The sequence below is a fragment of the Podarcis pityusensis genome (assembly GCF_964106645.2).
Source record: "Podarcis pityusensis genome assembly, chromosome: Z".
Classification (NCBI taxonomy): Eukaryota; Metazoa; Chordata; class Lepidosauria; order Squamata; family Lacertidae; genus Podarcis; species Podarcis pityusensis.
The window spans coordinates 28,256,436-28,281,183 of record NC_138044.1 but is presented as its reverse complement, the minus strand read 5'-3'; the positions used below and the strand labels follow the sequence as shown (position 1 = coordinate 28,281,183).

General features: G+C 42.7%; 1 long non-coding RNA gene across 1 annotated transcript; it reads right to left on the bottom strand.

Moving 5' to 3' along the window:
• Nucleotides 1-225: 225 nt before the first annotated feature.
• On the bottom strand, nt 226-21,338 carry LOC308468879. The gene is made up of 3 exons (XR_013981926.1): nt 21,219-21,338; nt 17,864-18,035; nt 226-458 (listed from the first exon to the last, which is right to left on the bottom strand). It is a non-coding gene; the product is annotated as an uncharacterized lncRNA (long non-coding RNA).
• Nucleotides 21,339-24,748: the final 3,410 nt, after the last annotated feature.

The following is a 24,748-nucleotide window of genomic DNA, read 5'->3' as shown; positions in this document are numbered from 1 at the left end:
TAATATGATAAATATACTTACATGTTGTAGGCTTTTTCATGCATGTCTAATTATTCAAAATAAAATTTCAGGAATAATTTTAAATGAACAAGAGATATAACCAAGAGTTTTATTGCACATGTTTGTATTGTAACGTGCAGTGATATCCTTTCCCAGGGAGTGAGGTTTATATATATACATGATAGGATAACATGCTTTTCAGAAATCATCCTTGAACAAGTCTGTGTAGCGCATACCACAGTTATGATAAAGAGGCCCCATTCTTTGGATAAACAGAGCAGGTATTTTCCTGCAAAGCTGTGCTTGAGAGTTGCTGTTAACCTTGGCAAGTAAGCTAGTAGCTTGAGCCTAACACTCGGCACTGGTTCTGTTGTGGTATGCTTGTGTACACATTGTCCTCCATTCACCTAGGAGATGCTCAAATGTTGTCCATTGTTCTTTGCAGAGGAGTAGGAAGCCTGTTTACAAAAGACACGCACAATTCAGAAGAGATTTCAAAGCAAGCCAGTGTCTACTTATTTTTGCTGAGCTTACTAATATATCCTGCTAAATGAGATAACATCCTGGATGGCATTCTGTTCCTTTTAAGGCAGGGAAACACGAGCAAATGGGAGCTGGCTTGGGGTGGAAGGAAAAGGCAACCTTAGTCCCCTCTCCTGTGTTTCGAAAGCCTGGAAGGAAAGTTGGGGGGCTATGACAAGAAATAACTTAGACTTTTCCCTGAGGCCAAACAGGATGAGCTCCATGGTACCAAATTGGCCTAGGAGTAAAATAGGTTGAATTGTATAACATTATGGATTGAGAACAATATGAAAGATGTTAATGGAATAAGTTAATTTTATTTGAAAGTGGATATTGGAAAACTGCTAAAATGAGTATTAGGGAAACACAGGGGGGATTTGAGGAAGTCACTTAACAATGATATTTAAACTGGGATTTTAACAGTTAGGATACATGTTTGTTTGTTTGTTTGTCTATTTAATATTGTAATGTTTTTCTTTCGTGTTTATTATAAAATTGGAAAACTAATAAAAAAAATTGGGGGGGGAGGATGAGCTCCATGGGGGGGGGGGTCTTTTTGAAGGATAGCAAACTACAGTTGTGTGAGTAGGAATGGGTGAATACAGGCAACAACCATTTTACACTTGTGCAATATGTGTGCGACTGTGCACACGTGCATCGCCACAATCCAGAAGAGGCCGGTTAAGAGCCTGGCTTAGCCAAAGATATGTTGGCATAACTTGCTCATCCTGGATGGTTTTCTGAGGGTATTCTGGAGGTCTTGCAGGGTTAGGGCCAGAGAGGCAGGTCATCAGCTCACTCATGTAACCTAGCAACCTAGCACAGAACATCTATTTAAGGCTTGTTTCCCCCCTGTCAGGCTAAGGCAGAGCAGCAGCAGTAGCCTCAGTTCTGAACAGAGTTTGGATCTGGTGTAACTTGACTCTTAATTTACACTGGCTTGCTTTACGCCTGTTTCTTGTGCATAGGATTGCTCCCCTAATAATTATTATATTATCAGTGTGGTGTAGTGGTTAAGAGCAATAGACTCATAATCTGGTGAACCGGGTTCACGTCTCCGCTCCTCCACATGCAGCTGCTGGGTGACCTTGGGCTAGTCACACTTCTTTGAAGTCTCTCAGCCCACTCACCTCACAGAGTGTTTGTTGTAGGGGAGGAAGTGAAAGGAGAATGTTAGCTGCCTTGAGATTCCTTTGGGTAGTGATAAGGCGGGATATCAAATCCAAATCCAAACAGTCCCAAAAGGAGGTTTAGGACAACCAATTTATGCTATGTGAGTTGCACCATTGTGGTGTTACATTCGTCACAAGAAACGTTGCATGTTAAACGCATTTCAGTTAATATCCTGTGATTTTTTTTTAATACTAAGAACCTCAAAGAAGAGAATAGATTTAAAACATTTAAATTTTACTTTTCCTTTGCTGAGGTGGGGGAAAAAAGTGTGTTGTGACCAGTGCTATTTTTTCTAGAAAAAGAGGTGCTGGAACTCGCCATGAGCTCCTCCCTTGTTCTCTTGTAATGGCAATGGCGCCCACTTGAGAGGTGCTGGAACAGAGTTCCGGTGAGTTCCAGCTGAAAAAAAGCTCTGCTGTGACCAAGGTAAAGTGCTCAACCAAGTTTTTATTGTACTAAGCTCATCTGATTTTGTTCCTTCCAGTGAGAGAACCAGTGTGGTGAAGTGGTTAAGAGTTGTAGTCTTGTAATCTGGTGGATCAGGTTTGCGTCTCCGCTCCTCCACATGCAGCTGCTGGGTGACCTTGGGCTAGTCACACTTCTTTGAAGTCTCTCAGCCCCACTCACCTCACAGAGTGTTTGTTGTGGGGGAGGAAGGGAAAGGAGAATGTTAGCTGCTTTGAGACTCCTTTGGGTAGTGATAAAGTGGGATATCAAATCCAAACTCTTTTTCTTCTAATTCCTTCCTGATTTTGTTTTTTTGCCAGTTCAACAAATGGAAAAGCAAAACTATCAATGCAATAAAGGATCACTAACTTATTCTTTATTTTCTTGGAAACGTCTCTAAATGGAACTCCAGAAAAAAATTAGAGAAATTCTGATACATCTTGCATGTCACTTTTCTAGTTGTTTTATGCAATTATAAAATACCACTTTGAAAAATTGTTGCTAGATAAGATATATCTTAACATGATATAGAACATATTAACTATATATGAAAATGCAAAATGGGTCTACAGGTTGACCTTTTCAAGAAATTACTCTAGCATATGAAAAAGCTACAATAATATAGGTGGCAATTAAAAAACAAAGCACACAATTCTGGGAAACGAAAACTTGTTTTTCTGACCCTGGAGTAGTGGAAGAAGGAGTGGGGGAGACCTCACTAGTGTGGCATGCAGAATGAAGTGAATGAGGTTAAAATTGATGCTTGGTAGAATGCAGTTCTATGGTAAATAAGACAAAGATAAATAAACACATTTGGGAAACAAGGAGCAAAGGACTCAAAAAGTCTTTTGTGACAAGGCATCTTCTTAGTTGAAATAATCCCCCGCTGCCCCCTCCCCAGGAAGTAGTGAGAGCAATAGAACATGAGTACAGTGGTACCTCGGGTTACAGATGCTTCAGGTTACAGACTCTGCTAACCCAGAAATAGTACCTCCGGTTAAGAACTTTGCTTCAGGATGAGAACAGAAATCGCATGGCGGCAGTGTGGCGACAGCAGGAGGCCCCATTAGCTAAAGTGGTGCTTCAGGTTAAGAACAGTTTCAGGTTAAGAACGGACCTCCAGAACGAATTAAGTTCTTAACCCGAGGTACCACTGTAAGCTAAAAGATGCTAGACAAAGTAATTGGCCATATGTTCCAGAGAGTAATTGCTAATCTGAAGCAGGGAACATGACCCCCATAATATGAACGATGGCTGTCTAATAATGAGGATCACAGTGGCTCCCCAGGGGCTCTCCATCCTCAAGAGTACTATTATATAGGCAGATTCCAGAAACCTTTGTTTATAATACAAGATATAATAGAATGGTATTCATCAACAAAGTAGACATTGTGTGTTGCACTTCCCACAAGCAGATACAAATTCTTCTCTGGCATTGAATATGATTGCACTGCATCATGTATTATATGGGCCAATCTCTGTTGTCTCTTATGAGCTCCGTGAATAATCTCGAGGTGTATTGATTTCAAATGGTTACCCAGCACATAGGACAAGAGAGATTTTGAGAGAGATTGCCCATTGTTGAAAATGCAACTGGATCCTTGCTTCACAATTCAATTTAATGCAGGCACGATTCACAGATGACTTGGTCTTCATTTTCAGGGGCACCATTTCAGAGGAGCAGGAAAGAATCTTCCCCATACCCTTGCTTCATTCTACATGTAATTATTTCTCAGGAGCGCAGGAGTGTAATTAATTTCTTAAATGACTTGGGGCACTGCCCCATACCCACATTTGCATAAGACCTGTGTGTGCTAATTTATAAGTATAGCTGTCTCTGGGCAAATTACGATGATCAGTGACTGGTATCTCATCAGGACTATAGTTTGCAGTGAGCTTAGTCACCCTATCTACACTTTTAAAAAAAAGTTTTTAAAAGGGAGGGGGCAGGAGATCTGGGGTTCAGCACAAAAAGACAGGGGGGTCTGAGCCACCTCATAACAATGTCCATACTCAGGCTAATATCTATGGGTTGCATCCTATGTAGTGCTAAGTTAGAGCCATTTAGCTGTGTACTCGTTCTGCTGGTGAAATGTTTTGAGCCAGGACAATGTTGTTGCTTAAAAGAATGCATAAGCAGGTTGCTGGTACCTTTGCTGCACAATAGTTAGCACAATCTGTTGCTCAACAACTTTCCACAAGCACAATTGTTGAACTGGATTCCTCTGTAAATACATCATTTAAAGCTCTCCCTTATGCTAGCAGACAGAATGTTGTATACAGTCCTATATTTCTAGCTAACTTGAGGGTACTACACAATGGCTGAGTTTGCACATAATGGTGAGCTGGGCTTACCTGTTTTATAATGGTTTATTATGATTACTCCCACTTTTCTCTTCACATAATGTGAGAAGGATAAATGAACCAGGATAAATGAACTTAATTTCCGATTATGCCCAAATTGGGGATCCATAGTTGGAAAGGACCATAGCTGAACAGTATAGGACTTGCTTTGCATGGAAAAGGTCCCAGATTCATTACCCAGCATCTGCAGCTGGAGCTGGGAATTTCCCCTGCCTGAAACCCTTGGAGAGTCAATATCAACAATTCTGACATAGATGAACCAGCGGTATGACTTGGTACATAGCAACTTCCTGTGTTCCTAGATCTGGTGCTCCCTCACAAGCTGAAATCTCCAGCTCAGACATAATGGGAAGCCAAGGTTTCCTGGTCTGTTTATCCTGCTCATCCCAAGGGAGGAGCTAAGCAGGGGCAAACAGGCAGCATGACTCAGCATGCTGCTCCTTCAAATAAACCACAATAAGCTGGGAAGCCTGGGGTATTAGTACATGCAAGCATAACCATCCAGTTCAGGAACACTATTTCAGGTTTAAGTGTGTGGAGGCAGGGAAGCAAAGAAATTTCAGGGGGTGGGGGAGAGTAAGTTTCACAACAGAAACCTCTCTTCATACAGCAACCAAAAATGTGGGGTTTTTTAAAGCATCTGCTGTAGCTAGTTTGTTCCACCTTTTAATATAAACGGGATAATTATGTGTTCTGAAACATGTTGAGGGATTAATCAGAGCATGAGCAGGGACTGATATTTGGCCATCATGTGCCCACCAGCAGACAGGAGGTTCAGGTCAAAGCTCTGTCCCATCACCTTTTGCAACTGTGTCTGGATTCTGTCCTGCCTTCTGGGGTCATCTAACCCTTCTGTTCAGAAAGCTAAGGAGATGAGACAGCAACACATATTGCATGGACAAAGAATTGCATCTACTCACTCGACTGGGTCGCTGCTGCTGCTGCTGTTGCTGCTAATTTCGGCATTTTTCCATCCAGCATCTTGGCATTTTATTGCTTTGTCACCAAGAAACTCTGTGTGCATTATCAAAAATCTGAGAAACATGCTAAAAAGCCAGAGAAATAAATCAAAATGGCCTTTGCTGCAGTGACTGTTTTGTTTTCGAATAGGCTTCTTTCAGTGTTTTAAACATTCTATTTCTGATGTCTGGCCTCCAGAAACCGAATGCACCTTGCTCAAGAGCATAGCAAGGGGGGTGCGGTAGGTGCAGTCTGCCCCAGGTGTCCCCACGGGGGGATGTGTGTGTGACAAAATTGTGGGCGGCACTCACCGCGGGCCTGCAGCACACCCGAGCCACGCATCTCTCCTGGGAGTGACGCGGTGGCTTGAGTGCCTGCAGGCTCCATACTGCCCCCAAATGGTCCACCTACCACCTCCCCCTCAGCTGTAGGGTGGCTGAGTGGGAGGAGGCAGGCAGACTCCGGAGGCCTCATGGTGCCCCCGTGGGTGGGTGGCCCTGCCCCCAGGCGTAGGGCACGAGCGCCGCCCCAGGTGCCCGATCAGCTTGTTCCACTGCTGACCTTGCTGCCTTCCCCACAAAGTTGTCTTGCTGTGTATGGAACTGAGTGGCTCATTTGCATCTGCATACACCCTTGCAGAAGGTCCGTATAGTTAAAGCTATGGTTTTCCCAGTAGTGATGTATGGAAGTGAGAGCTGGACCATCAAGAAGGCTGATCACCGAAGAATTGATGCTTTTGAATTATGGTGCTGGAGGAGACTCTTGAGAGTCCCATGGACTGCAAGAAGATCAAATGCATCCATTCTTAAGGAAATTAGTGCTCATTGGAAGGACAGATCGTGAAGCTGAGGCTCCAATACTTTGGCCACCTCATGAGAAGAGAAGACTCCCTGGAAAAGACCCTGATGTTGGGAAAGATGGAGGGCACAAGGAGAAGGGGACGACAGAGGATGAGATGGTTGGACAGTGTTCTCGAAGCTACAAACATGAGTCTGACCAAACTGCGGGAGGCAGTAGTAGACAGGAGTGCCTGGCGTGCTCTGGTCCATGGGGTCAAGAAGAGTCGGACACGACTAAACAACGAAACAACAGCAACAACAACACCCTTGCAGCTTATTCTACTACTACTTTCATGAGTGCATCTATAGGCTATGTATGCTGTAAAGGCCAACAACGTTGGGACCAGTCCTGACTGCTCAGATACTTGCCTTTGCTACTTACTGGCTGCACCTAGCCACAGGGCTACAGTTTCTAGGAAGAGAATGAAGCCAGTATAATTATGAAAAGAGTCATAATTCTGAAGGTTCCAGTGCCTCCATGTCAAGACAAAGAGGAGTAAAAAAGTACAAAAAAGAGGGGGGGGGGGAATGGAAATGTAAGAAAGTGAAAAGAAAAAAAATGGGGGGGGGGGGGGAAGGAAACCAAAAACTGATTTGACTACAATATGACAGTATCTTGAATTTCATGAACTAGCATGCCCTTTACTTTGAATTAAGTAGCTAATTACAAGGTGAAATTGGAACAAACTCTGTAATCGTGATGCCAGATTCCTGAAGGTTATTAGATAATTACACCAAGCAGCTGAACAATTAATAGGAAACGAAACAATGGAAAAACTTAAGCCAGTAACTTGTTCCATAGAAAACATTACAGGCTACAGAATGTCCAAGCCTATTCAAAACCACCTCTTTTTATTCTGAGCAAGACTTGGAATTTATGAAATCGTATTTACAAACATTGATCAGTTTAAAATGTGTATTTATTTGATAAATACTGCCTCTTTCCCCCGTAGAATACTAAGTAGTTCTAGGATCCTCCCCCAAAAACCTTTTCAATATTTTTTTTCTTATTTGCATTTCTACCTCTGTGTTCTACACTATTATATGTAAATACTACTTTAGTTTAGCAACACAATCTATTGCAAGGATCATCCCTTGGAAAAAAGGATGGGAGGAACTGCCAATTTCTGCCACGTCCATTCCTTGTTTTTCCGAGCTTAAAATCAGTTCCCCACATTTCTGCAGCAATTTGTAGACCATTGCAATTAAGTAGTGCATATATCATCTAAATAAATAAATGAGGCAGAAAAACAGATTCTGCTCTTGCAGTGGAATGAATTTTTGTGGAGGGGGCAAATGTGAGGACAGGTTTCAGCACACAAATGGTTACCAACTCCCCACAGAACTTTATTTGGTGGTTGCAACTGTGCACTTTGAGATGAGGACAAGGACCTTGGAAACAGGCTCAGAAATCATGTAAAAAGGAGAAAATGTGCTACAAAATGCTAGCCAAGAAGATTTATTGCAATTCAGTGTGTTTTGGAACATCTTTAGCATCAATCTTTACTTTCAATTCCTAATATAGCTAGAGTCTCCTTTTAACCCACAAGAAACCTTAACAGAGTCATACGACAGGAAGCTGCTCAAGGATATGAGGTGCTGACACTGGCCCCATCAGATAAATCAAATTGTTTGGCCTGAGTTTTCTGTTTCTTATTTGCCATCTAAGGTTGAAACAATTTTCTGGAAATTCCTAACTCTCAGTACAAAATGTGAGGGAGATTCACTACTCATCCAATAATCCATTCATCATGCATTAGGTCATTACACAAGGATGGGGAAAGCGAAAATGCAAAGACTACAGTTAGAAAGACACAACTGCAAAATGGGAACTTCACAGCTTATTCATATTTGAGTGCCAGTTGTAAACTGATTTGCACAGTGCTTTCTTTAAATAAAAGAAGTTAAGAGATATTGCAACTAACATACTGCTTGGAAGGTAGCCTACCTGACTGGGAGCTCTTCCCTGTAATCCTGAGGTTAGGAACCTTTTTTGGCCCAGCGGACCCATTCCTTCTCTCACCTCACCCCCATAGGCCAACTTCGACAGGTTAGCTGGACAATGCACACCAGAATGGTGTCAGGTGATGGCCCCTTTCAAGGTGTGCTGTGCTCCCCAAGTGCCCAGGAAATAGCTGGTTTGCAGGTGTTGGGAAGCGCTGTGCAAAGTTGATTTACAAGTCCTGTGCGAAGTGTTTCCAAAGCACCAAACATAGGGTTGGGCTGAAAATCCACTGTGAGTCAGTATAGATAATGCTGAGCTTAATGGATTGATTCTTTATATGGCAGCTTGCTTGCTTGCTTATTTATTTATAAGATTTCTTACCTGCCTTTCACCATAAGGTCCCAGGGCAGATTACAGCAATAGAATATCCAGTTATAATAAAGCCATTCCAATGAGAAAACAAGTAAAACTGTTCCAAATGGAAGATGTTGTTGATGATGATAATGATAATTTATGAAGGTAAAGGTAAAGGACCCCCAGGATGGTTAAGTCCAGTCAAACTTGACTATGTGGTGCAGCACTCATCTTGCTTCAGGGTGAGGGAGCCAGTGTTTGTTCACAGACAGCTTTGCAGGACATGTGACCAGCATGACAAAAACCGCTTCTGGCGCAACAGGGACACTGTGACAAGTGTCAGAGCGCATGGAAAACGCCAGGCTTTTCACTTCCAAGAAGGCCTTCTGCCTGGTTCCCTGTAACTTTACTTCTCATGATAAGGGAACTGTCAGAAGCACACACACCCCCAGAGCTGGACCTCAGTGTCTGGGTTGAACAATGTGGGTGAAGATGCTCCTTCAGGGCCGAGGCTGTTTAGGGCTTTAAAGGTCAGCACCAACACATTTAACTGTGTTCAGGAAATGTACTGGGAGCCAATGTAGATCCTTTAAGAACAGTGTTATATGGTCCTGGGGGCTGCTCCCAGTCACCAGTCTAGCTACTGCATTCTGGATTAGTTGTAGTTTACGAATCCAGTATGTGCCTATAGCAGTCAATGTAGGAAACATTTTAATGTTCCAATTATTTATTGCCCCTAAATTATATTTGGGTGCTCTAGTGCTACTCAGAGGAAGATTGCAAGCACGTATATTATTTAAATCTGTGATACATTTTTATTATTATGTGACCTTCTATTTCCCATAAATACATTGTTTTGTTAAGTCAGAAACACTGTAATCAGAAGTAGAATTGCCATTTTCAAAGAGTGTATTACTCTTCTTTGAAACCATTGGGGAAAGTGGTCAGGGACTGCACTGCAACTCCTTGCCACTCCCCCTAAGTAGGACAAGCAGAATAAATTATGCAAATCAAGCACATTTTTGCAAACTGACATCTAAAGACAGGCTTTGGAATGCAGTTTTTTCTCAAGACAGAATTTTGGTGCATAGTTTAGGTTCCTTTTTTCCTTAAACTCCTTTTCCAAGTTTTCAATTTTTGCTTGCAATGGGGTTCCATGGCTTATATTCAAATAAGTGATTAGCACATTGAAGAGTTCAAGCCATGCTACTGCCCCTTTATGAGCAGATGCTGCGTTTTCAGTGACAACAGCAGGATTTAAAGCAGTGCTTTTTTGTGAAAGAGTTCTGAGAGAAGTAACACAATTGGAAAAGAACAAGAAAACCCTCCTAAAAATGTTATTTGATCCAAGTGAATGTTTTCTGGAACAAACATGTGACTAAGGAATTGGACTGCAATATTAGCCAGCTATCCTCCCCCCTCCTTTCCTCCTTCTCCATACATAAACATCTCCTTTGGTGCTCTTGCTCCTTTTTCAATTATTCATGGAGAGCCTGTTGCCAATCCTCTTCTCACGCCATCCTCATGAGCACACAGAAGGACTTCCAAACCAATTGCAACAGCAGTCTCCATTCCTCCATGCCGAAATACCCCAAGGTTTGAAAAAACCTTCCCCACACCCCAAGGTTTGAAAAAGGCATGTAGTTCAAAAGCACGCCAAAAAGTGCAAGTAGATTAATAGGTACCACTCTGGCAGGAAGGTAAACGGCATTTCCGTGTGCTGCTCTGGTTCACCAGAAGCGGCTTAGTCATGCTGGCCACATGACCCGGGACAACTGTCTGCGGAGCGGACAAATGGCGGCTCCCTCGGCCTGTAAAGCGAGATGAGCGCCGCAACCCCAGAGTCATTCGTGACTGGACTTAACTGTTGGGGTCCCTTTACCCCTGTTTGAAGCCCTGTTTCAGATTGGGGAAAACAGAGGACTTAGGAGCAGAGAAAAAAGGAGTGAAAAGGAGTTAAGCAACCCCTTCCCTTAACCCGCTGCTTCCCTCCCCATCTCTATCAAAATTGTAGGTGGTGGCAGAGAATGTGGCTGGATGAATCTGTTAATTTCAGTTTCTGATTTTCCCTTTCTCAAATTGCCACCTCTCCTGGTCATCTCTCGGTTGCCTCAGACCTTGCATAATAACAAATAAGTGAGCGTTACAATTTGCAGATTGACCTTCAGAAAATTCAGGTATTACCTTTTTATCATTTCAATCTTATTACATTTCTTACACAGAAGAAAACAGAATAAAAATAGATGAACACAATCAAACCTTCCAACAAAATACAAAAAAGACTACACTGGGTACAAATAGAAGAGGATATGTACTTTGGGATCTTTACAGGTGAATATTATTTCAAATGTATTTTCAGTATTTTAAGTTAACTTTTCTATTTTTCCATTATAGAGTTCAGGGATCCACTATAAAGAGTGCACATCAAGAGGAAGAAAAGTATAAAAATAGAAATTATTGACATCTGTTGAAAAGCTGTGGTGGGGGTCGGCCATGCTCCCGTATCTGAACATAAGGATTTCACATTAAAGTATGTTTCCAAGAGTAACACACACACACCTACTGTTTTTGTGGAGGCAAACCATATTGAGGGAGGCAGTTTGGAGCAAAGAGATGATAAATGGAGTAAGTATTAAAGCATGGGGGGGGGGCTTTTTCCTGCCCTTATGGGTAAGCTTCATGGGGCTACATACCAGTGGCAGGCAGAGCCAGAGAAAAAAGTTGATGGAGAAATGAATGTAAAGTTTACCTTTGTACAGTAGTACAGTTTCTATGCATGCTTACACACCCCTCCCTATCCTCCTTCCAGGCAAGCAAGAGCCATTATTGGAGTTCAAGACTGTTGGGGAAAGGGTTTGGAAGAGAAATCCTACTCTCTAGTAACAGAGCTAAGTACAGTGGTGATTGCTCCACACACATTAAAACCTGGTTAGATTTTACATCTGGCCTCATCCACCTTTAAGCAAACATTCCCCACAAAAAACACCTTGGCTAGAATAAATCACAGACACTTAGCTTTGTAGATAGGTGAATATTTTACTCACAGAGTTACACCAAATAAGTCTCCATTGGATGGGAATAAAATAAAGATGAGAAAGGTTATGAACAACTCAAAAAAGGAAAGTACTTGGTTTTCTTACAAAAAGGATAGTGCAATTTGCAAGTTGGCAAAGATGCAGGCTTTAACAGCTCATTTTAGGGAGACTCAGTTTACTTGCGGCATTTGCTGAGTTGGGAGCCAAGGCACATGGCTCCTTTTTCACTTCTTCCAGTAAGCATAAAGGGAGAAGCGGAGAGCAGAGGCTGCTGAGAGCCTGCTCAGCTACACTTGCAGCATGAACTCAGGTCAACCCTTTCATGCATGCAAATGTGAGTCAGTAACTGTACAACAAAGGCCACATTCCAGCCACCCTCAAAGAGTGTGCATTGCAGGGCTGGGGAATGTTATGGCTTAGGGAGAGGATGCATGGCTGGGAAGGGAATGTGGTCAGGGAAGAATCCTGATGGCCAGATAAAAAGTTTTGGAGGGCCACATGTGGCCCCTCTCTCCCTGATTGAAGCACTTCTGCCATTTCTCCACAAAAACTGCCCCCTCACCAGACCTGTTTTCCCCATGGCTTTTTCTTACATGTGCTTCTATGAAGTGTCAAGTTCTGCCCTTAGCCTCAGCTGTTAGCCCCAGCTCTCTTACCCCCCTCTTTTCCACAAGTGGGGTTGGGTTTAAATTTCTCCTTGTTTTCAAAGGGACACATGGTTCTGCTTAGGCACCAGCTAAAAGAGTTGCTAGTTGTAAGGCTTAAATCTGTGCCTGCCAAAATAAGTAACCTCTGCTGTGAATGTTCACAATCAAAACCCGTGGTTATATTTTGTTTTCCTGGGCATAGGTTTTCCAGCTGCTGGTTGCCAGTGTTTATTGATGTTTCCTCTTTGGTAATTAAGAAATTATTGCCTTGTTTAACCCGCTGCTGTGTTCCTGGGCAGGGAGATGTTAATTCCTACCTTGTTCCTGTTGGTGACTCTGTCTTCCTGGATTTCCTTAACAGTTTATGATAAGGGTGATTGCGACATTATAGAGAAGAAGCAATAGAGGGTTTCTTAGTCTCCTTTTCCCTTTTGAATTGTTTGGTTTGGACCCACACATGCACATAACTTTTCCCCTGTGGAAACTACCGCAATGACTCCTGTTAACACAAGGCTGTTGTATAAAGTTCCAGTGATGTCATGGTTCCTGACCAGGGAATCTGAGATCCTGTACTTAAAATCCTTTACCTATGGAGAAGAAGCATGAATTCACCCGTCACAAGAGTCTCTGGGTGGAAGTGTGGAATGAGATGGGTGATTCCCTGTACAGTATACCACCTACCTAATGTGTAAAGTCATCCTTAGTTAGAGCAGAGGTGCAGTTATGTAATTTTAAACTCTGTACAGAATGGCTTTACAATGTGAGTTCTTTGGGTGATAATAAGTATTACTTGGTAAGTCTACTCTTTTGCTGAGTGGGGCTCTGGATGACTCCCCCAAATTCCTGCCCTGGTAGTACTTTTCAATTTCAACCATAAATTAGGACAAGTCTGAAACTGGCTTAAATGTTTAATGTAGACAGAGGGTGCACACAGGCATACATACAACCTGGGGCAATTCTGTAATTTTTTTCTCCTTTGCCCAAACTCAGTTTTTTGCAATTTCCACTTTTGCAATCCGTTAGATTACCAGCCAGTAGTTTGACCATGCATTTAATAGCCTACTACACTCCTCTCTCTATTCATCAAGTGTGGTGTCTGTCTTTCAAAAGCTTTCAAGCATTATTATCTACATTAATGCCCTCTCTCTTAAAAAAAATAAAATTCAGAACCAGTTTTTGTGTGTGTGTGTTGAGAAACTGTTTTGGAGAGGAGAGGGAAGTGGGGGTTAGTTAGTGACCTTGTTGGTTCCCAGCCAATCAATGCTGTGCAGAGCCAGCTAATGCAGCCAACAGGAGCTCTGTCTGGAGAAGAACACCAGAACATCTGACCAAGATATGGTGAGCTCATTTGCAAAGTGAGCTTACAGCTAAAATGATTTCACGTCTGGCTGCACCCATACATGAATTTTTGAACCCCTTTTATACTAAGGGGAAAAGCACATATTGGTCTTCCTGTGCATTTGCTTATCCACCAGTTGTGTTTGGTGTGTGTGTGTGAGTAGTGTCATTTTACAGCTTAGTCGCTGGGTGGCACTGAACTTAGTTGTATCCAGATGGAATCAGGAGTTTCCTATTGCTGTTCTTTGCTGTTGTTTCAGGGAGAGACAGAGAGAATGAATCAAAGTTCTTGCCTAGATTCCTGACTGATGGTGTGCTGCCCAAGGCTTCCCTGGAGGTGAATATACACTAGTGAGTAGTCAACACTGGGAGTTTGGAGATATGGAAGAACAACAGCTGGAAAACATTAGGGCTGTTTATAACCCAAGACAAGGATTTTCCATAAACCCTACACCAAAGAATGTTAAGTGTTTTCTCTAGTAAAATATCAAAATTACAGCTGCAGACGGTTGGCAGAGAGCTTCGCATACAATGAGGTGAAATTAGCAGCAAGGGCAGAGGGAGGAAAAGATCTTACTGTCAAATTACTAAACCACTACAGACTCATCCAGAACCTTGGGGGAAACACATGCTGCCTGCCATCTCATTCATCCAAAAAAGACCTGGGAAGTATCCAAGACCTACAGAGGAACAGAGAGAGCAAGATAAACAGGAGGCCTGTGCATCAATGAGGCTGGAGGAACCAGTATTCTTTGTATGCTAAATAACAGAGCTCTGGCCAAATTGAGGCCTTTGCTGGGACATGTAGCAGCCTGCTCCAGTAAGGAAAGGTGTTGGCCACACACAAGCCAAACTGTTATATCAGGAAATTGTGGCAGCATGGGTTATAGGAATGTCAGAAGAGCCATGCTGGATCAAGCCAATGATCCATCTAACCCACCATCCTGTTTTCACAGTGGCCAAGCAGATGTCTAAAAACTCATCACTTGTGATTCAACTGGCATTCAGAGGCATATTACCTCCAACAATGGAGGCAAAACATAGGTATTATAACCAACATTGATAGCCTTATCCTCCATGAATTGGTCTAATATTCTAAGAACACAGGAAGGGTCCTGCTGGATCAGGTCTAAGTCCCACCTAGTCCAGCATCCTATCCTCACAGCAGCCACAGCACTTTCCATACTTGCGATTCCCAGCAACTGGTATTCAGAGGCTTACTATGTTTAACAGAACAATGGGGAAGGCACCCAATTTGAAGGTCAATCTCACTCCTTTCTACTTAGGTTTTTACTTAGGTTTGCCAGACTACAGACTACAGGTGAGCATAGCAAGTTCCATTAGAGAAGGTTGAAATATAATGGTCCATCCAAGCCACCGTTGCTGGCTCTTACAAGCAACAGCTCTTCCACCGAAGACTTAGACACACACCAGCCAATACCTGATCCTTTTGAACTTGAGATATCAGGGACTAGACTTGGGGCCATTCACACGCAAAGCATCCAGGGTGGCCATGCGTCCTATTTTACAAAGGATATCCCTCCAATTCAAAGGACTGTCGGAGGCCAGTCCTCTATTTGAAGGAGTCCTTTATTTGAAAGCTGGCCTGGTCCAAATCCTGCCTAAAGATAAAGAACTGAAAGAGGGGAGACCAGGGAGGTCTTGGCATTGCCTGCCAACATTTAGCAGCTGGACAGCGGATCTGGTCACCTGGTCTCAGTCTTTCCTACTATGGTGAGATGCTTTGCTTCACTTGCCAGCCCCACCTACCCACCAATCCTATATTGACCAGCCCTTTTGCAGACTGCCTTGCTCCCCATACCAGGCCAGCACATCCTCCTTTTGCACCTAACTAAACCCTCTGCCAGTTACACCTCACCCATCCCTTCCTGGTCTTCTAACAGTGTGCCTCAAGCCCTTCCCTGGACAGCTCCCCCAAACTCCAAACCCCCTTTAAAGGAGGAGGGTCACTCCTCTGAGAGAAATATTCCCCCAGAGGACTGAAATTCTTAAACAGTTAAAAAAAAATAAAATCTGATTTATTCCCTGCCCTGCCTCCAAAACAACAGACAGCTTAGGAAGGGTTTGAAAAAGAAGTTCAGAAATTTGACAGAAAACTCTTTTCTGAGAAATTTCAGCTCAATACTTCAAAGTATTTTTCCAAGGATACTAGAGGCTGAGTAACTGCTGTTTCTGTCTACCTAAACAGCAACCTAAATAGTGACAACATGAATCTTCTTCTGCCATGCCACACTAATGAGGGCTGCTCTGCAGTCGGTGATGTAGCCTGGATGCTTCTATGGTTCTTTCCTTCTGAAATACACATGGGAGGTTCTTCCTGAATAGAGTTTATTTTGGGTGCACAGGGATTTCCAGGTGGAGGTTGCTATATTCAGAACTGAGACTCCACTGAGTCCTGTTTGGCCACACATCTGTATAAATACCCAATGTCAACAGGCCCCCATTAGCCCAGTGAGAACTAGGCAGGACATTTTACAACTGACAGCATTTAAGATATCTCCCCAACCCACCCCACAGAAGAGCTGCAAGTCAACAACATTTGTAATAGATCAGAAGGATTTGGTCCTGAGCTTTTAAAAAATAAAAAATTGGACAAGCCTACCTTTCTTTAATTGGAAGTGAAATTCTTTGCATATATACTTAAAAGTAAGTCCCTCTAAGTGACACTTACTCCTAAGGAAATGTGTGTACAGGGCTACACGTCTGAATCACTCCATGAGAAATGTCAACAGGGCAGGAAGATCTCTCTTGCACACAAACCCAAAACATGCATATTTCCTGCCTTCCCCCACCCAGATCCCCACACCAAGGCTTAAATGAGCAGACAGGGCCGTCCTAAGCATATCCCGTGCCATGGTGCCAATATCCCTCCGATGCCCCACCCCCCTTCCCAGAATTGACCTTTTTTTAGGGCTGGAGGAGGCGAGCAGTGGCTGGAGGGCGACTCCTCCGGCGGGGAAGAGGCGGAGGCTGGATGCAGTGCCTCCTGCCTCAGCTGGCCACTTTGTGCCGCAGTGGCCATGGCAGGCAGCACACCGAGTAAGTGGGCCTGTGCCGAATGAGCGAGGGTGCGTGCGCTGCTCCTGCCAAGCGTCGGCTCGGGTTTTTCCCTTTTAGCCTTCTGACGCCGCACAGAATTCAGCACCTGCAAGCTAAAAGGGGGAAAAACGAGCCGCTCAGTGGGAGCGGCATACGCACCCTTGCTCACTCAGCATGCTTGTTTGGTGTTCCCCAGACTCTCACCTGGCGCCCTCCAGAACTTGGCGCCCCGGTGTCCCGCGCCACTAACCTCAATGGGTAAGACAGGCCTGTGAGCAGATTCTGAGATCTTATATAAAAGTGCAGAAACATCCCAGGTTATTTAGCCCGGTGAGAATCCACTTTCAAAGAAGGAAGAAAAAGAGGACATTTCTAGCCTGAAGGCTGCAAATATAAGTCTGAGAAGTATATGTACCTCAGGGCCAGCTCTACTATTAGGCAAGATGGGCTAGTAGTTGCTGAACAGTGTTTGGGACAATGGTGACAGACAATCTTTCTTCTGAGTCCCCCTCTACGGAAGGACTCAGCTATGTATGCAGACTGGCCTGCCCTGTGCATCCTAAGCAAGCCTGTATTTTACAGTGGAAAATACTATTCTATCACTAGTGTTGGAAGTACAATTCAACTGGTCTGCCTTTATAAATGGAATGGGGTGAGCACCATCTTGTCCCTTGCCAAGAGGCAGCAAAATGTCTTGGCCTGCTTTTGGTGCCCTGTTGAAATCTTACAAAATAGATGAGAGGGCTAGGCAACACTTAACAGATCTGCAATTCCCAAACCAATAGACAAAATAAAACACTGCCTGTCCTTAAAAATCTGCACCTCTCCAAATTTTACAATGCAGTTCTCCTGTCAAAAAAGTGTACAAAAATATGTATATTAGTAAAAATTGCCTACAAACAAAAACCTGCATTAGTGAAAATAACATCTATAAATGCATTGTGAGAGGGAAAATAACTTGCAAACATGCATATACCAGGCAAAAATGCATGCCTTTGGAGAAATGCACATGAATTAGGTGCACACATTTTCATGGGGATAACAACAACAACAACATAATATAGAAATAGGGCAGACAAAATCTGAGACTGGAAAAACAAGAAACTGACAGATTCGTCCACCCCTAGTGTGGAGTCACCCTCAAGCAGAATTATTTAAGTAGAGATAAAAGCAACTTACTCCTGGGTAAATATGGTCAGAATTAAACTGACCATGCATCCTCTGATGCTGCAGATACTCACATAATCCATTCATTAGATTCCCATTAGTATTTCTTATTGTAACTATAAGTCCCTGAATTCACATAAATTTAGCAGATGGTTAACTTGGTGTGCCTTGCAGAATTGGAAGCCTGTTGGAAAACAAGGATCATTTATAGTCTGATAATGATAACAAAAATGGGTATACAATATGTTTACAACTGTAGAATAGCTCACATATTTTCACTATCATTCTTTTAAAAACAAAAAACAAAAACTGGAGAGTAAAACTCGATGTAAACACTGGAACAAACATAGCACCATGTCATCTGTTGCTAATTTTAAACCCAGAAAGTAATATTTGATATCTCCCAAGACTATTGAAAAGCATGCTTGCTGTCACAAAATGCCTGGAGAGGGGAACCATCCATTCCCTGCTGTGGAACACAAGCAGATTGGCAAAGACCACAAGCCACAAAACAAGCCATTTCTTAGGGCTCATTGGACCAATCATTCATTCCTTAATTCATCTGTTCTTTCCTTTATTCATCCCCATGGACTTGGCTGATGCCCTAATAGAAGAAGAAAAAACACAACAATGCAGCGCAGTAGGCTTCAGGTCAGGAAGATACCTACCGAGAACTACAGCAAGCCACAACTCTAGGCTGTTCAGATCCTTCAATGAGCTTCATTTGTTTCATAACAACATGAAAATTGAACTAAATGAGTGGTATCATGTTCATTAATGAATGGGTAGGAATGGGATCCCCCCCCTTACTCCATTTGTATTCATTCATAAGTGTGTGTGTGTGTAACTTAGGCAGTCCATAATTCCCCTCAGCAACTATTAGAGGAAAGCACAAGCCCCCTGAACCAGTTCATGGCTCTTTCTGACCTGATCCAGGATGATTTGGTGCTAACCCAATTCACATCTGGGCTCTGAACCAATCTGGAAGCCTTGCACAATTAAACATGTTACTGGGAGGGGGGAGGGGGAGATGTGCATTTACACCTCCGATTAACATGTGTTTGAGGAAGGAAAAGGGACATACACAGGATACCTGCATGTCTCCTTCTGCCCCCACTTTGACAATGTCAGATAATTCCAGGTGGACCCAGCCCAATCCAGGGCAATCCAGGGCTGCCTCAGCCTGATATGGCTAAATCCCAGGTTGACATTATTTGGCCTGATTCCATTCAAGATTCAGTATTCAGCCAAATCTTGTGCATAGCAATAATAGCTGGTCGCTGACAGTTGCCATTTTGTTTGAGGAAGCGTTCCCTAGTCTAGTGCCATGGCCCTCCATTTACGCGATTTTCACCTGTGGCCCCCTTAGAATATTGGTGAGGGGCAGTGGGCCATATCACCCATGGTTGAGAAAGGCTGATGTAGAGCACTTATTTGATCTTGTTGCCAACACTGACAAATACAATGGTGGTGGAGAAATAAGCTTATTACTTTTGCCACCATCACAGAGTAGGCCCTAAAATGGGCTCTAACCTGTGCTTGGTCATTTTCATCCTGAGTGTTCTGCCACATGCACTCTAGACACCAACTATTCCATTTCATCCTCCTCAGCTCCACGGAAATGTCATGCTGCAATCCCATTCAATCTTCCTCAAAGAGAAAAGAACCCAACAAAATTCAATAGACCTCAGCTCAGAAAGATGACTACCAAGACCGACAGCAAACCATAATATACTGCTCTAGGCTATTCAGTGAGCCTCAGGAGGTGTGCATGTGTTTCATAAGAAATGAAAATTTATTTGTTAATTTTTGAGACTTATTTCTGAATCGACATGTACAACATCGCAGTGTTTATTTCCAGATCAACCAGAGGCTGAAGTTGAGTAACTGAACCAACATGGTGCATTCACAAATTTCTACTCACATGGTTCTGTTTTGGCTTTAGGGTGTTTCTTGTGTTTCTGGTTTTCAAACAGTTCCCATCAAGGACAAAATGGAATAATTCTGCTTACCTGTTGGCTGATTTTAATGTGAAGCAAACCAAAGACTGACTAATTAACCATGTGAAGTAGTTGCAATGTAAAAATTACGCAGGAGTGTCTGAGGTGGTAGGAAAGTTGCTCCATTTTATCTTCTGGTGTTTTTTATTTTATTTTATTAACTAATCCAAAGCTATTATCAGGGAAAAGGCCTTAGTTGACAGAAGCAATATTTTGCATCTTGTTCTAAATATTTCTAGATTTACTACTCTTGGACAGTCCAAATCTGTTGCAGCTGTTGAGGGGCCATAAATTATCTCTTTAAACGCAGGGATGTATATCTTCACAATATCCCTAAGAATCCTCTTGTAGGAGAGTGGAAACACAAATGTTTAGTTAGAAGTGGGTAGCCAAACATGCAGCTGCATTCCTGGAAGAGTTTCATCTATATGAAAACCTCTGGGGGGCTGTTTTCTGTTTTAAAGAGTGAGCTGCTCAGCTCCAGCAATTCCGTAAAATGTTTTCTGTTATCCAGTATAATTGCATTCATGTTTGTGTGTGGCTGGGACCCTATATATATAGGCTACGCTTGCATACCTCCTGCCTGGCTTGTGATCCATAACAATCTTTTGGGCCAGAGACTGGAATGGAACCATTTCCCTTTGAATTGCTAATTCCTCTGAATTGCCAGTTGCTGTGGGGCCACAGAGAGTGCAAGACTATTGCCCTTGTGCCCTACTTGTGGACTTCACAAAGGCATCTATATGTTTGACCACTGTAGCAAACAGGATGCAGGACTAGTGTGCCATTTGGTCTAATTATTACTATTGGCCTGACCAATAGCAATAATCCTTATGGTTTATAGCACTCTTTCTAATAGCAAAGTCAGGTGATAAGTGCCAACAGAACTGGAACCAAATGGGTCATCAAGAAACAAGAAGATGGTATCAGAATGTTTGAGTGATTCACAAACTTTCCCAAAGGCATATCTATTTATTGGGGGGAACAACCCAAAATAATCCAATGAGGAGTATATGGACATGGCTTGTAGAGGCTGTTGCTCATAAGGACTGTCAGAGCAGAAACCAGGGAGGTCAATAGAGACAGAGCCAATATCAGGCAGAGCCAACACATTCTTGTTTTGCTCCTATCTCCTTTCCCAAGTTCTTCAAAGGCACCACTGAGCTTAAGGAAGAGGCTGACAGCCAGGGCCACCCCCTGGACTGACCATAAGTAGGGGATAGACAGGTAGGGGTTGGCTGAGGGCAGACTGAGCTTGATGGGGCAACACGCCATTTCCCCTAATGAGCCAGTCTCCATTGCAGAGTGACCCTGTTCAGTGGCTTAGATGTGACTTCCTCCCAGGGGTAGATAAGCATAGGTCTTACCTGTGAGAAAGCCCCATTGACATCTAGGAATTGCTCCTGAGTAGACATGCACAGGATTGCAATCATGGTCTTCTAGTTGGTCAGCTTTGTCCCTTCCAACTCTCCCGTAGCCTAATGATAAGCACATGGAACCTATTAGCTCAAGAGCGCATTGTTTGTGCACTCTCTGACATGTGCTTCTTTTTAAAAGCACTGCAGCCAATGTCTTCAGCAGTTCTTACATAAGTGGGCTTGCCAGCCTAAGAAAACTTCATTCAATTATACTGTTTTCATAACCGTCAGGGGAACCGTGATCAGTTCTGTCATGGTATTTGTGGAGGGTTGCATCTGAAGATAACAAAACCTCATGCTTGCTCCAAAGACTTTGGGTACTCAGAATGCTTTGATATCAAAGCAATTCAAGAGAATGTACTTATATTTATTTATTTCTCTCTGTCTTTTTGTCCCAAAACTTTGAAAGATAAGAGTTCTGTTTTTCTTGTTTCATTTCCTTCCATTGCTAAACTTCCAGATAAGTTTATTGTGTGGTAGTTTGCCATTTTAGATGCAAAGAAGTGAAAAAGAAAAGGCATAGTTCTTACACTCCATCCCTGATCCTTTAAAGCTGCTCTTGATTTTTTGCTCCAAAATACAGGTTTTCCCATCTTCTTCAAGTAACAGATAAACTGCTTATTTACTTGAAACAAAGGTAACAATGAAAATCAATAAACAAGCCCCTATACTTTTTGAGCATCTGTGATCTCCATCAGTAGGTTTTTTTAGTTTTTGTTTTTTAAAGTTTAATTCTTCAGTTTAGTCAGAGCTGGGGGAGCTTTCCAGATGTGGCTGAACAGCATTTCCCATCATCCTTGATCACTGGCCAAGCTGGCTGGAGCTGACAGATGCTGAAGTCCAATATCTGGAGGCCACAAGTCCCCCAGTCTTGCTATAATCCCACTGCTGCATCAGATGAAGTGGGCTCTCATCCACAAAAGTATGTATGCCACTATAAAATTTGTTACTCTTTCTAACGCGCTGCAAGGCTCTTCATTATTTTCACACTGTGTTACAGAAAAACCTGACTGGAGCCCCTCCTCCCCTCCATGTGAAGAGACATTCTATAAATCTTGCTTCCTAATGTTAAGTTGTGGGTGAACATATCAGACGACACAGCGATTCTTCAAGCAGCTCTTGTTTATTCACAGGCCAGAACAGAACTGAACTGAAGGGTTCAGTCAGCCTGCTTATATAGCGCTCCAGTACAACGTAACTGTAACAATTTTCTAAAACTATCCAATCACTGAACATCACTTTCGATCCCTTATTTGCACAACTATCTACAGTATCCCCCTGCTGGCCCAGGTTGAGAATTTCAGTACATAACACCTAACATGACTGATTGGTTGCTGCCCAGAATCACTTCGAAGGTCCCTGCTTTGATTTAGGGTGCTCCAGAGAGATCCTGCTTCAGTTTGGACAGCCTGTCCAAAGCTAAAGCCTTTCCCCACAAGTAGAAACTGAGTGCCACAGCACCCTCCCCACATGTGATTCCTAGCAACCTCTAAGAAGAAGCACGAGGGCTGAAGATGTGAAAAACTTCGTTTCTACTTTGACCATGTCAATCTGACCGGTTTAGGGGAATTCCTGTGGAACTGAGCCTACTGTGATAAACAATATACCTCCCAAATTCCAGTCAAAGGAAAGTCTAGATAGTTAACAGTGTCTGAAGGTATACACAGAACATTGCAAGGGGGCGGGCATGAGATTACATGGGTGGGATGGGCAATGGGATTTCCCCATAGTGATTCTTTGGTGTTAGCTCTCACACTGTATCAGTAGCATGTGATCACTGTAAGAATGCAATGGGGAAGTTGGAGGAATGGCAATGTTGGTGCAGTACAGGTATAGTATTGTAAGGGCATAGGGAGCCTGGAAAGAAAGAAAGAAAGAAAGAAAGAAAGAAAGAAAGAAAGAAAGAAAGAAAGAAAGAAAGAAAGTGTTGTGCTTTAATGGTGAAGGAAGTATGCATGCTCAGGATTCTAATTGTGTGGGGAGTCAACACAAGTAGTGTAGGTTCCTGCCGCATAAATTTGGCTCAAATATATGGACAGCTCCAGCGATGGGCTGTCAGGTCAGGAATGTGAATGAGGCACCATAGCCCCTGAACAGTGCTAGAGTTGGATTAGAAACTCAATTCAGTTTGCATTTCAAGGTGAATTCCCCCAACTGACACTTTCCAAAACAATATACAAGGTGAAGCACTGCCACCCTTTGAAATGTGCACTTTTCCAAGTTTTGCAATACAGTTCTCCAATCAAATAATGTCCACAAAAATGCATGTGCAAGGGTAAAGTGTGCATAGCAATATATTAGTGAAAGCAGCATATAAAAAATGGAAGTTAAGGGAAATTAAGCAAATTAAGGGAAATTGCCTAGCATATGCATGTTTGTAAAGCAATGATGCATGTTTGCAAAGCAATGTTGCATGCAGCAATGCGTATATTAGGAGAAATTTGCACTAAAATTCTGCTGAATTTTCAGGAGGATTTTTTTTAAAAAAAATGCAAACTTATATGGAAATGTGGAAAATTGAATTTAAGACGATGAATGAGAAACAGACTGCAGCTGAAATTGATGGATTTATCCATCCCTACAGAACATACACACCTGTTCTCCACCCAATCATGTGAGAGGGAATAGGTGATGTGTCTGGGACCCTCTGTGGTGCAATGGGTCAATGCATCCTGCTGTTAACCAGAAGGTTGGTGGTTCAAGACCAACTAGGGATGGCTATGGACAGGATTCCTGCATTGCAGGGTTTTGGACTTGATGGTCCTTGGTCCTTCCAGCTCTATAATTCTTTGATTCTATGAATAGGGTTACAAATACATTGTCATCCAGCCTGGACACAGATCCAGCACCAAGGGCCTTTGGGCGGTTCCCTCACTGCAAGAAGTGAAACTACAGGAAACCAGGAAAAGGGCCTTCTCAGTAGTGGTGCCCACCCTGTGCAATGCCCTTCCATTAGATAGCAAGGAGATGAGTGGCTATATTACCTTCAGGAGACATTTGAAGGCAGCCCTGTATAGGGAAGCTCTTTAAGGTTTAATGTTTTACTATGCCAGAGTGGCTGGGGCAACCCAGTCAGATGGGTGGGATACAAAAATAAATTGTTGTTGTTGTCATTACTATTACTATTATTAAAATGTAGTAGTCACATTTTTTTGCCATGGCAACTCAAAGTGACTTACAATATTTGAAAAACAAACAAACACATAATTACATACATTAAAACCAGCATTAAAACATTCATGAATAGCTGTGATGTCATTTATTGTAAGGTGCCCCCACAACAAAATGTTGTTCCTGTTCAGCATTCCAGCCATGCCTGCTTGAAATGTTAAAATTATTCACCAAGTCTCTAGTAAATATCATGTAAATATTTCTTAGATAAAATTGACTACATTGGAGATAACTTAGAAGCAATGAAAAAATCTGCTCTTCCACCAGCTTTTTTGGACGGTGGGATTTAGTTATCTAGAGACACGGCC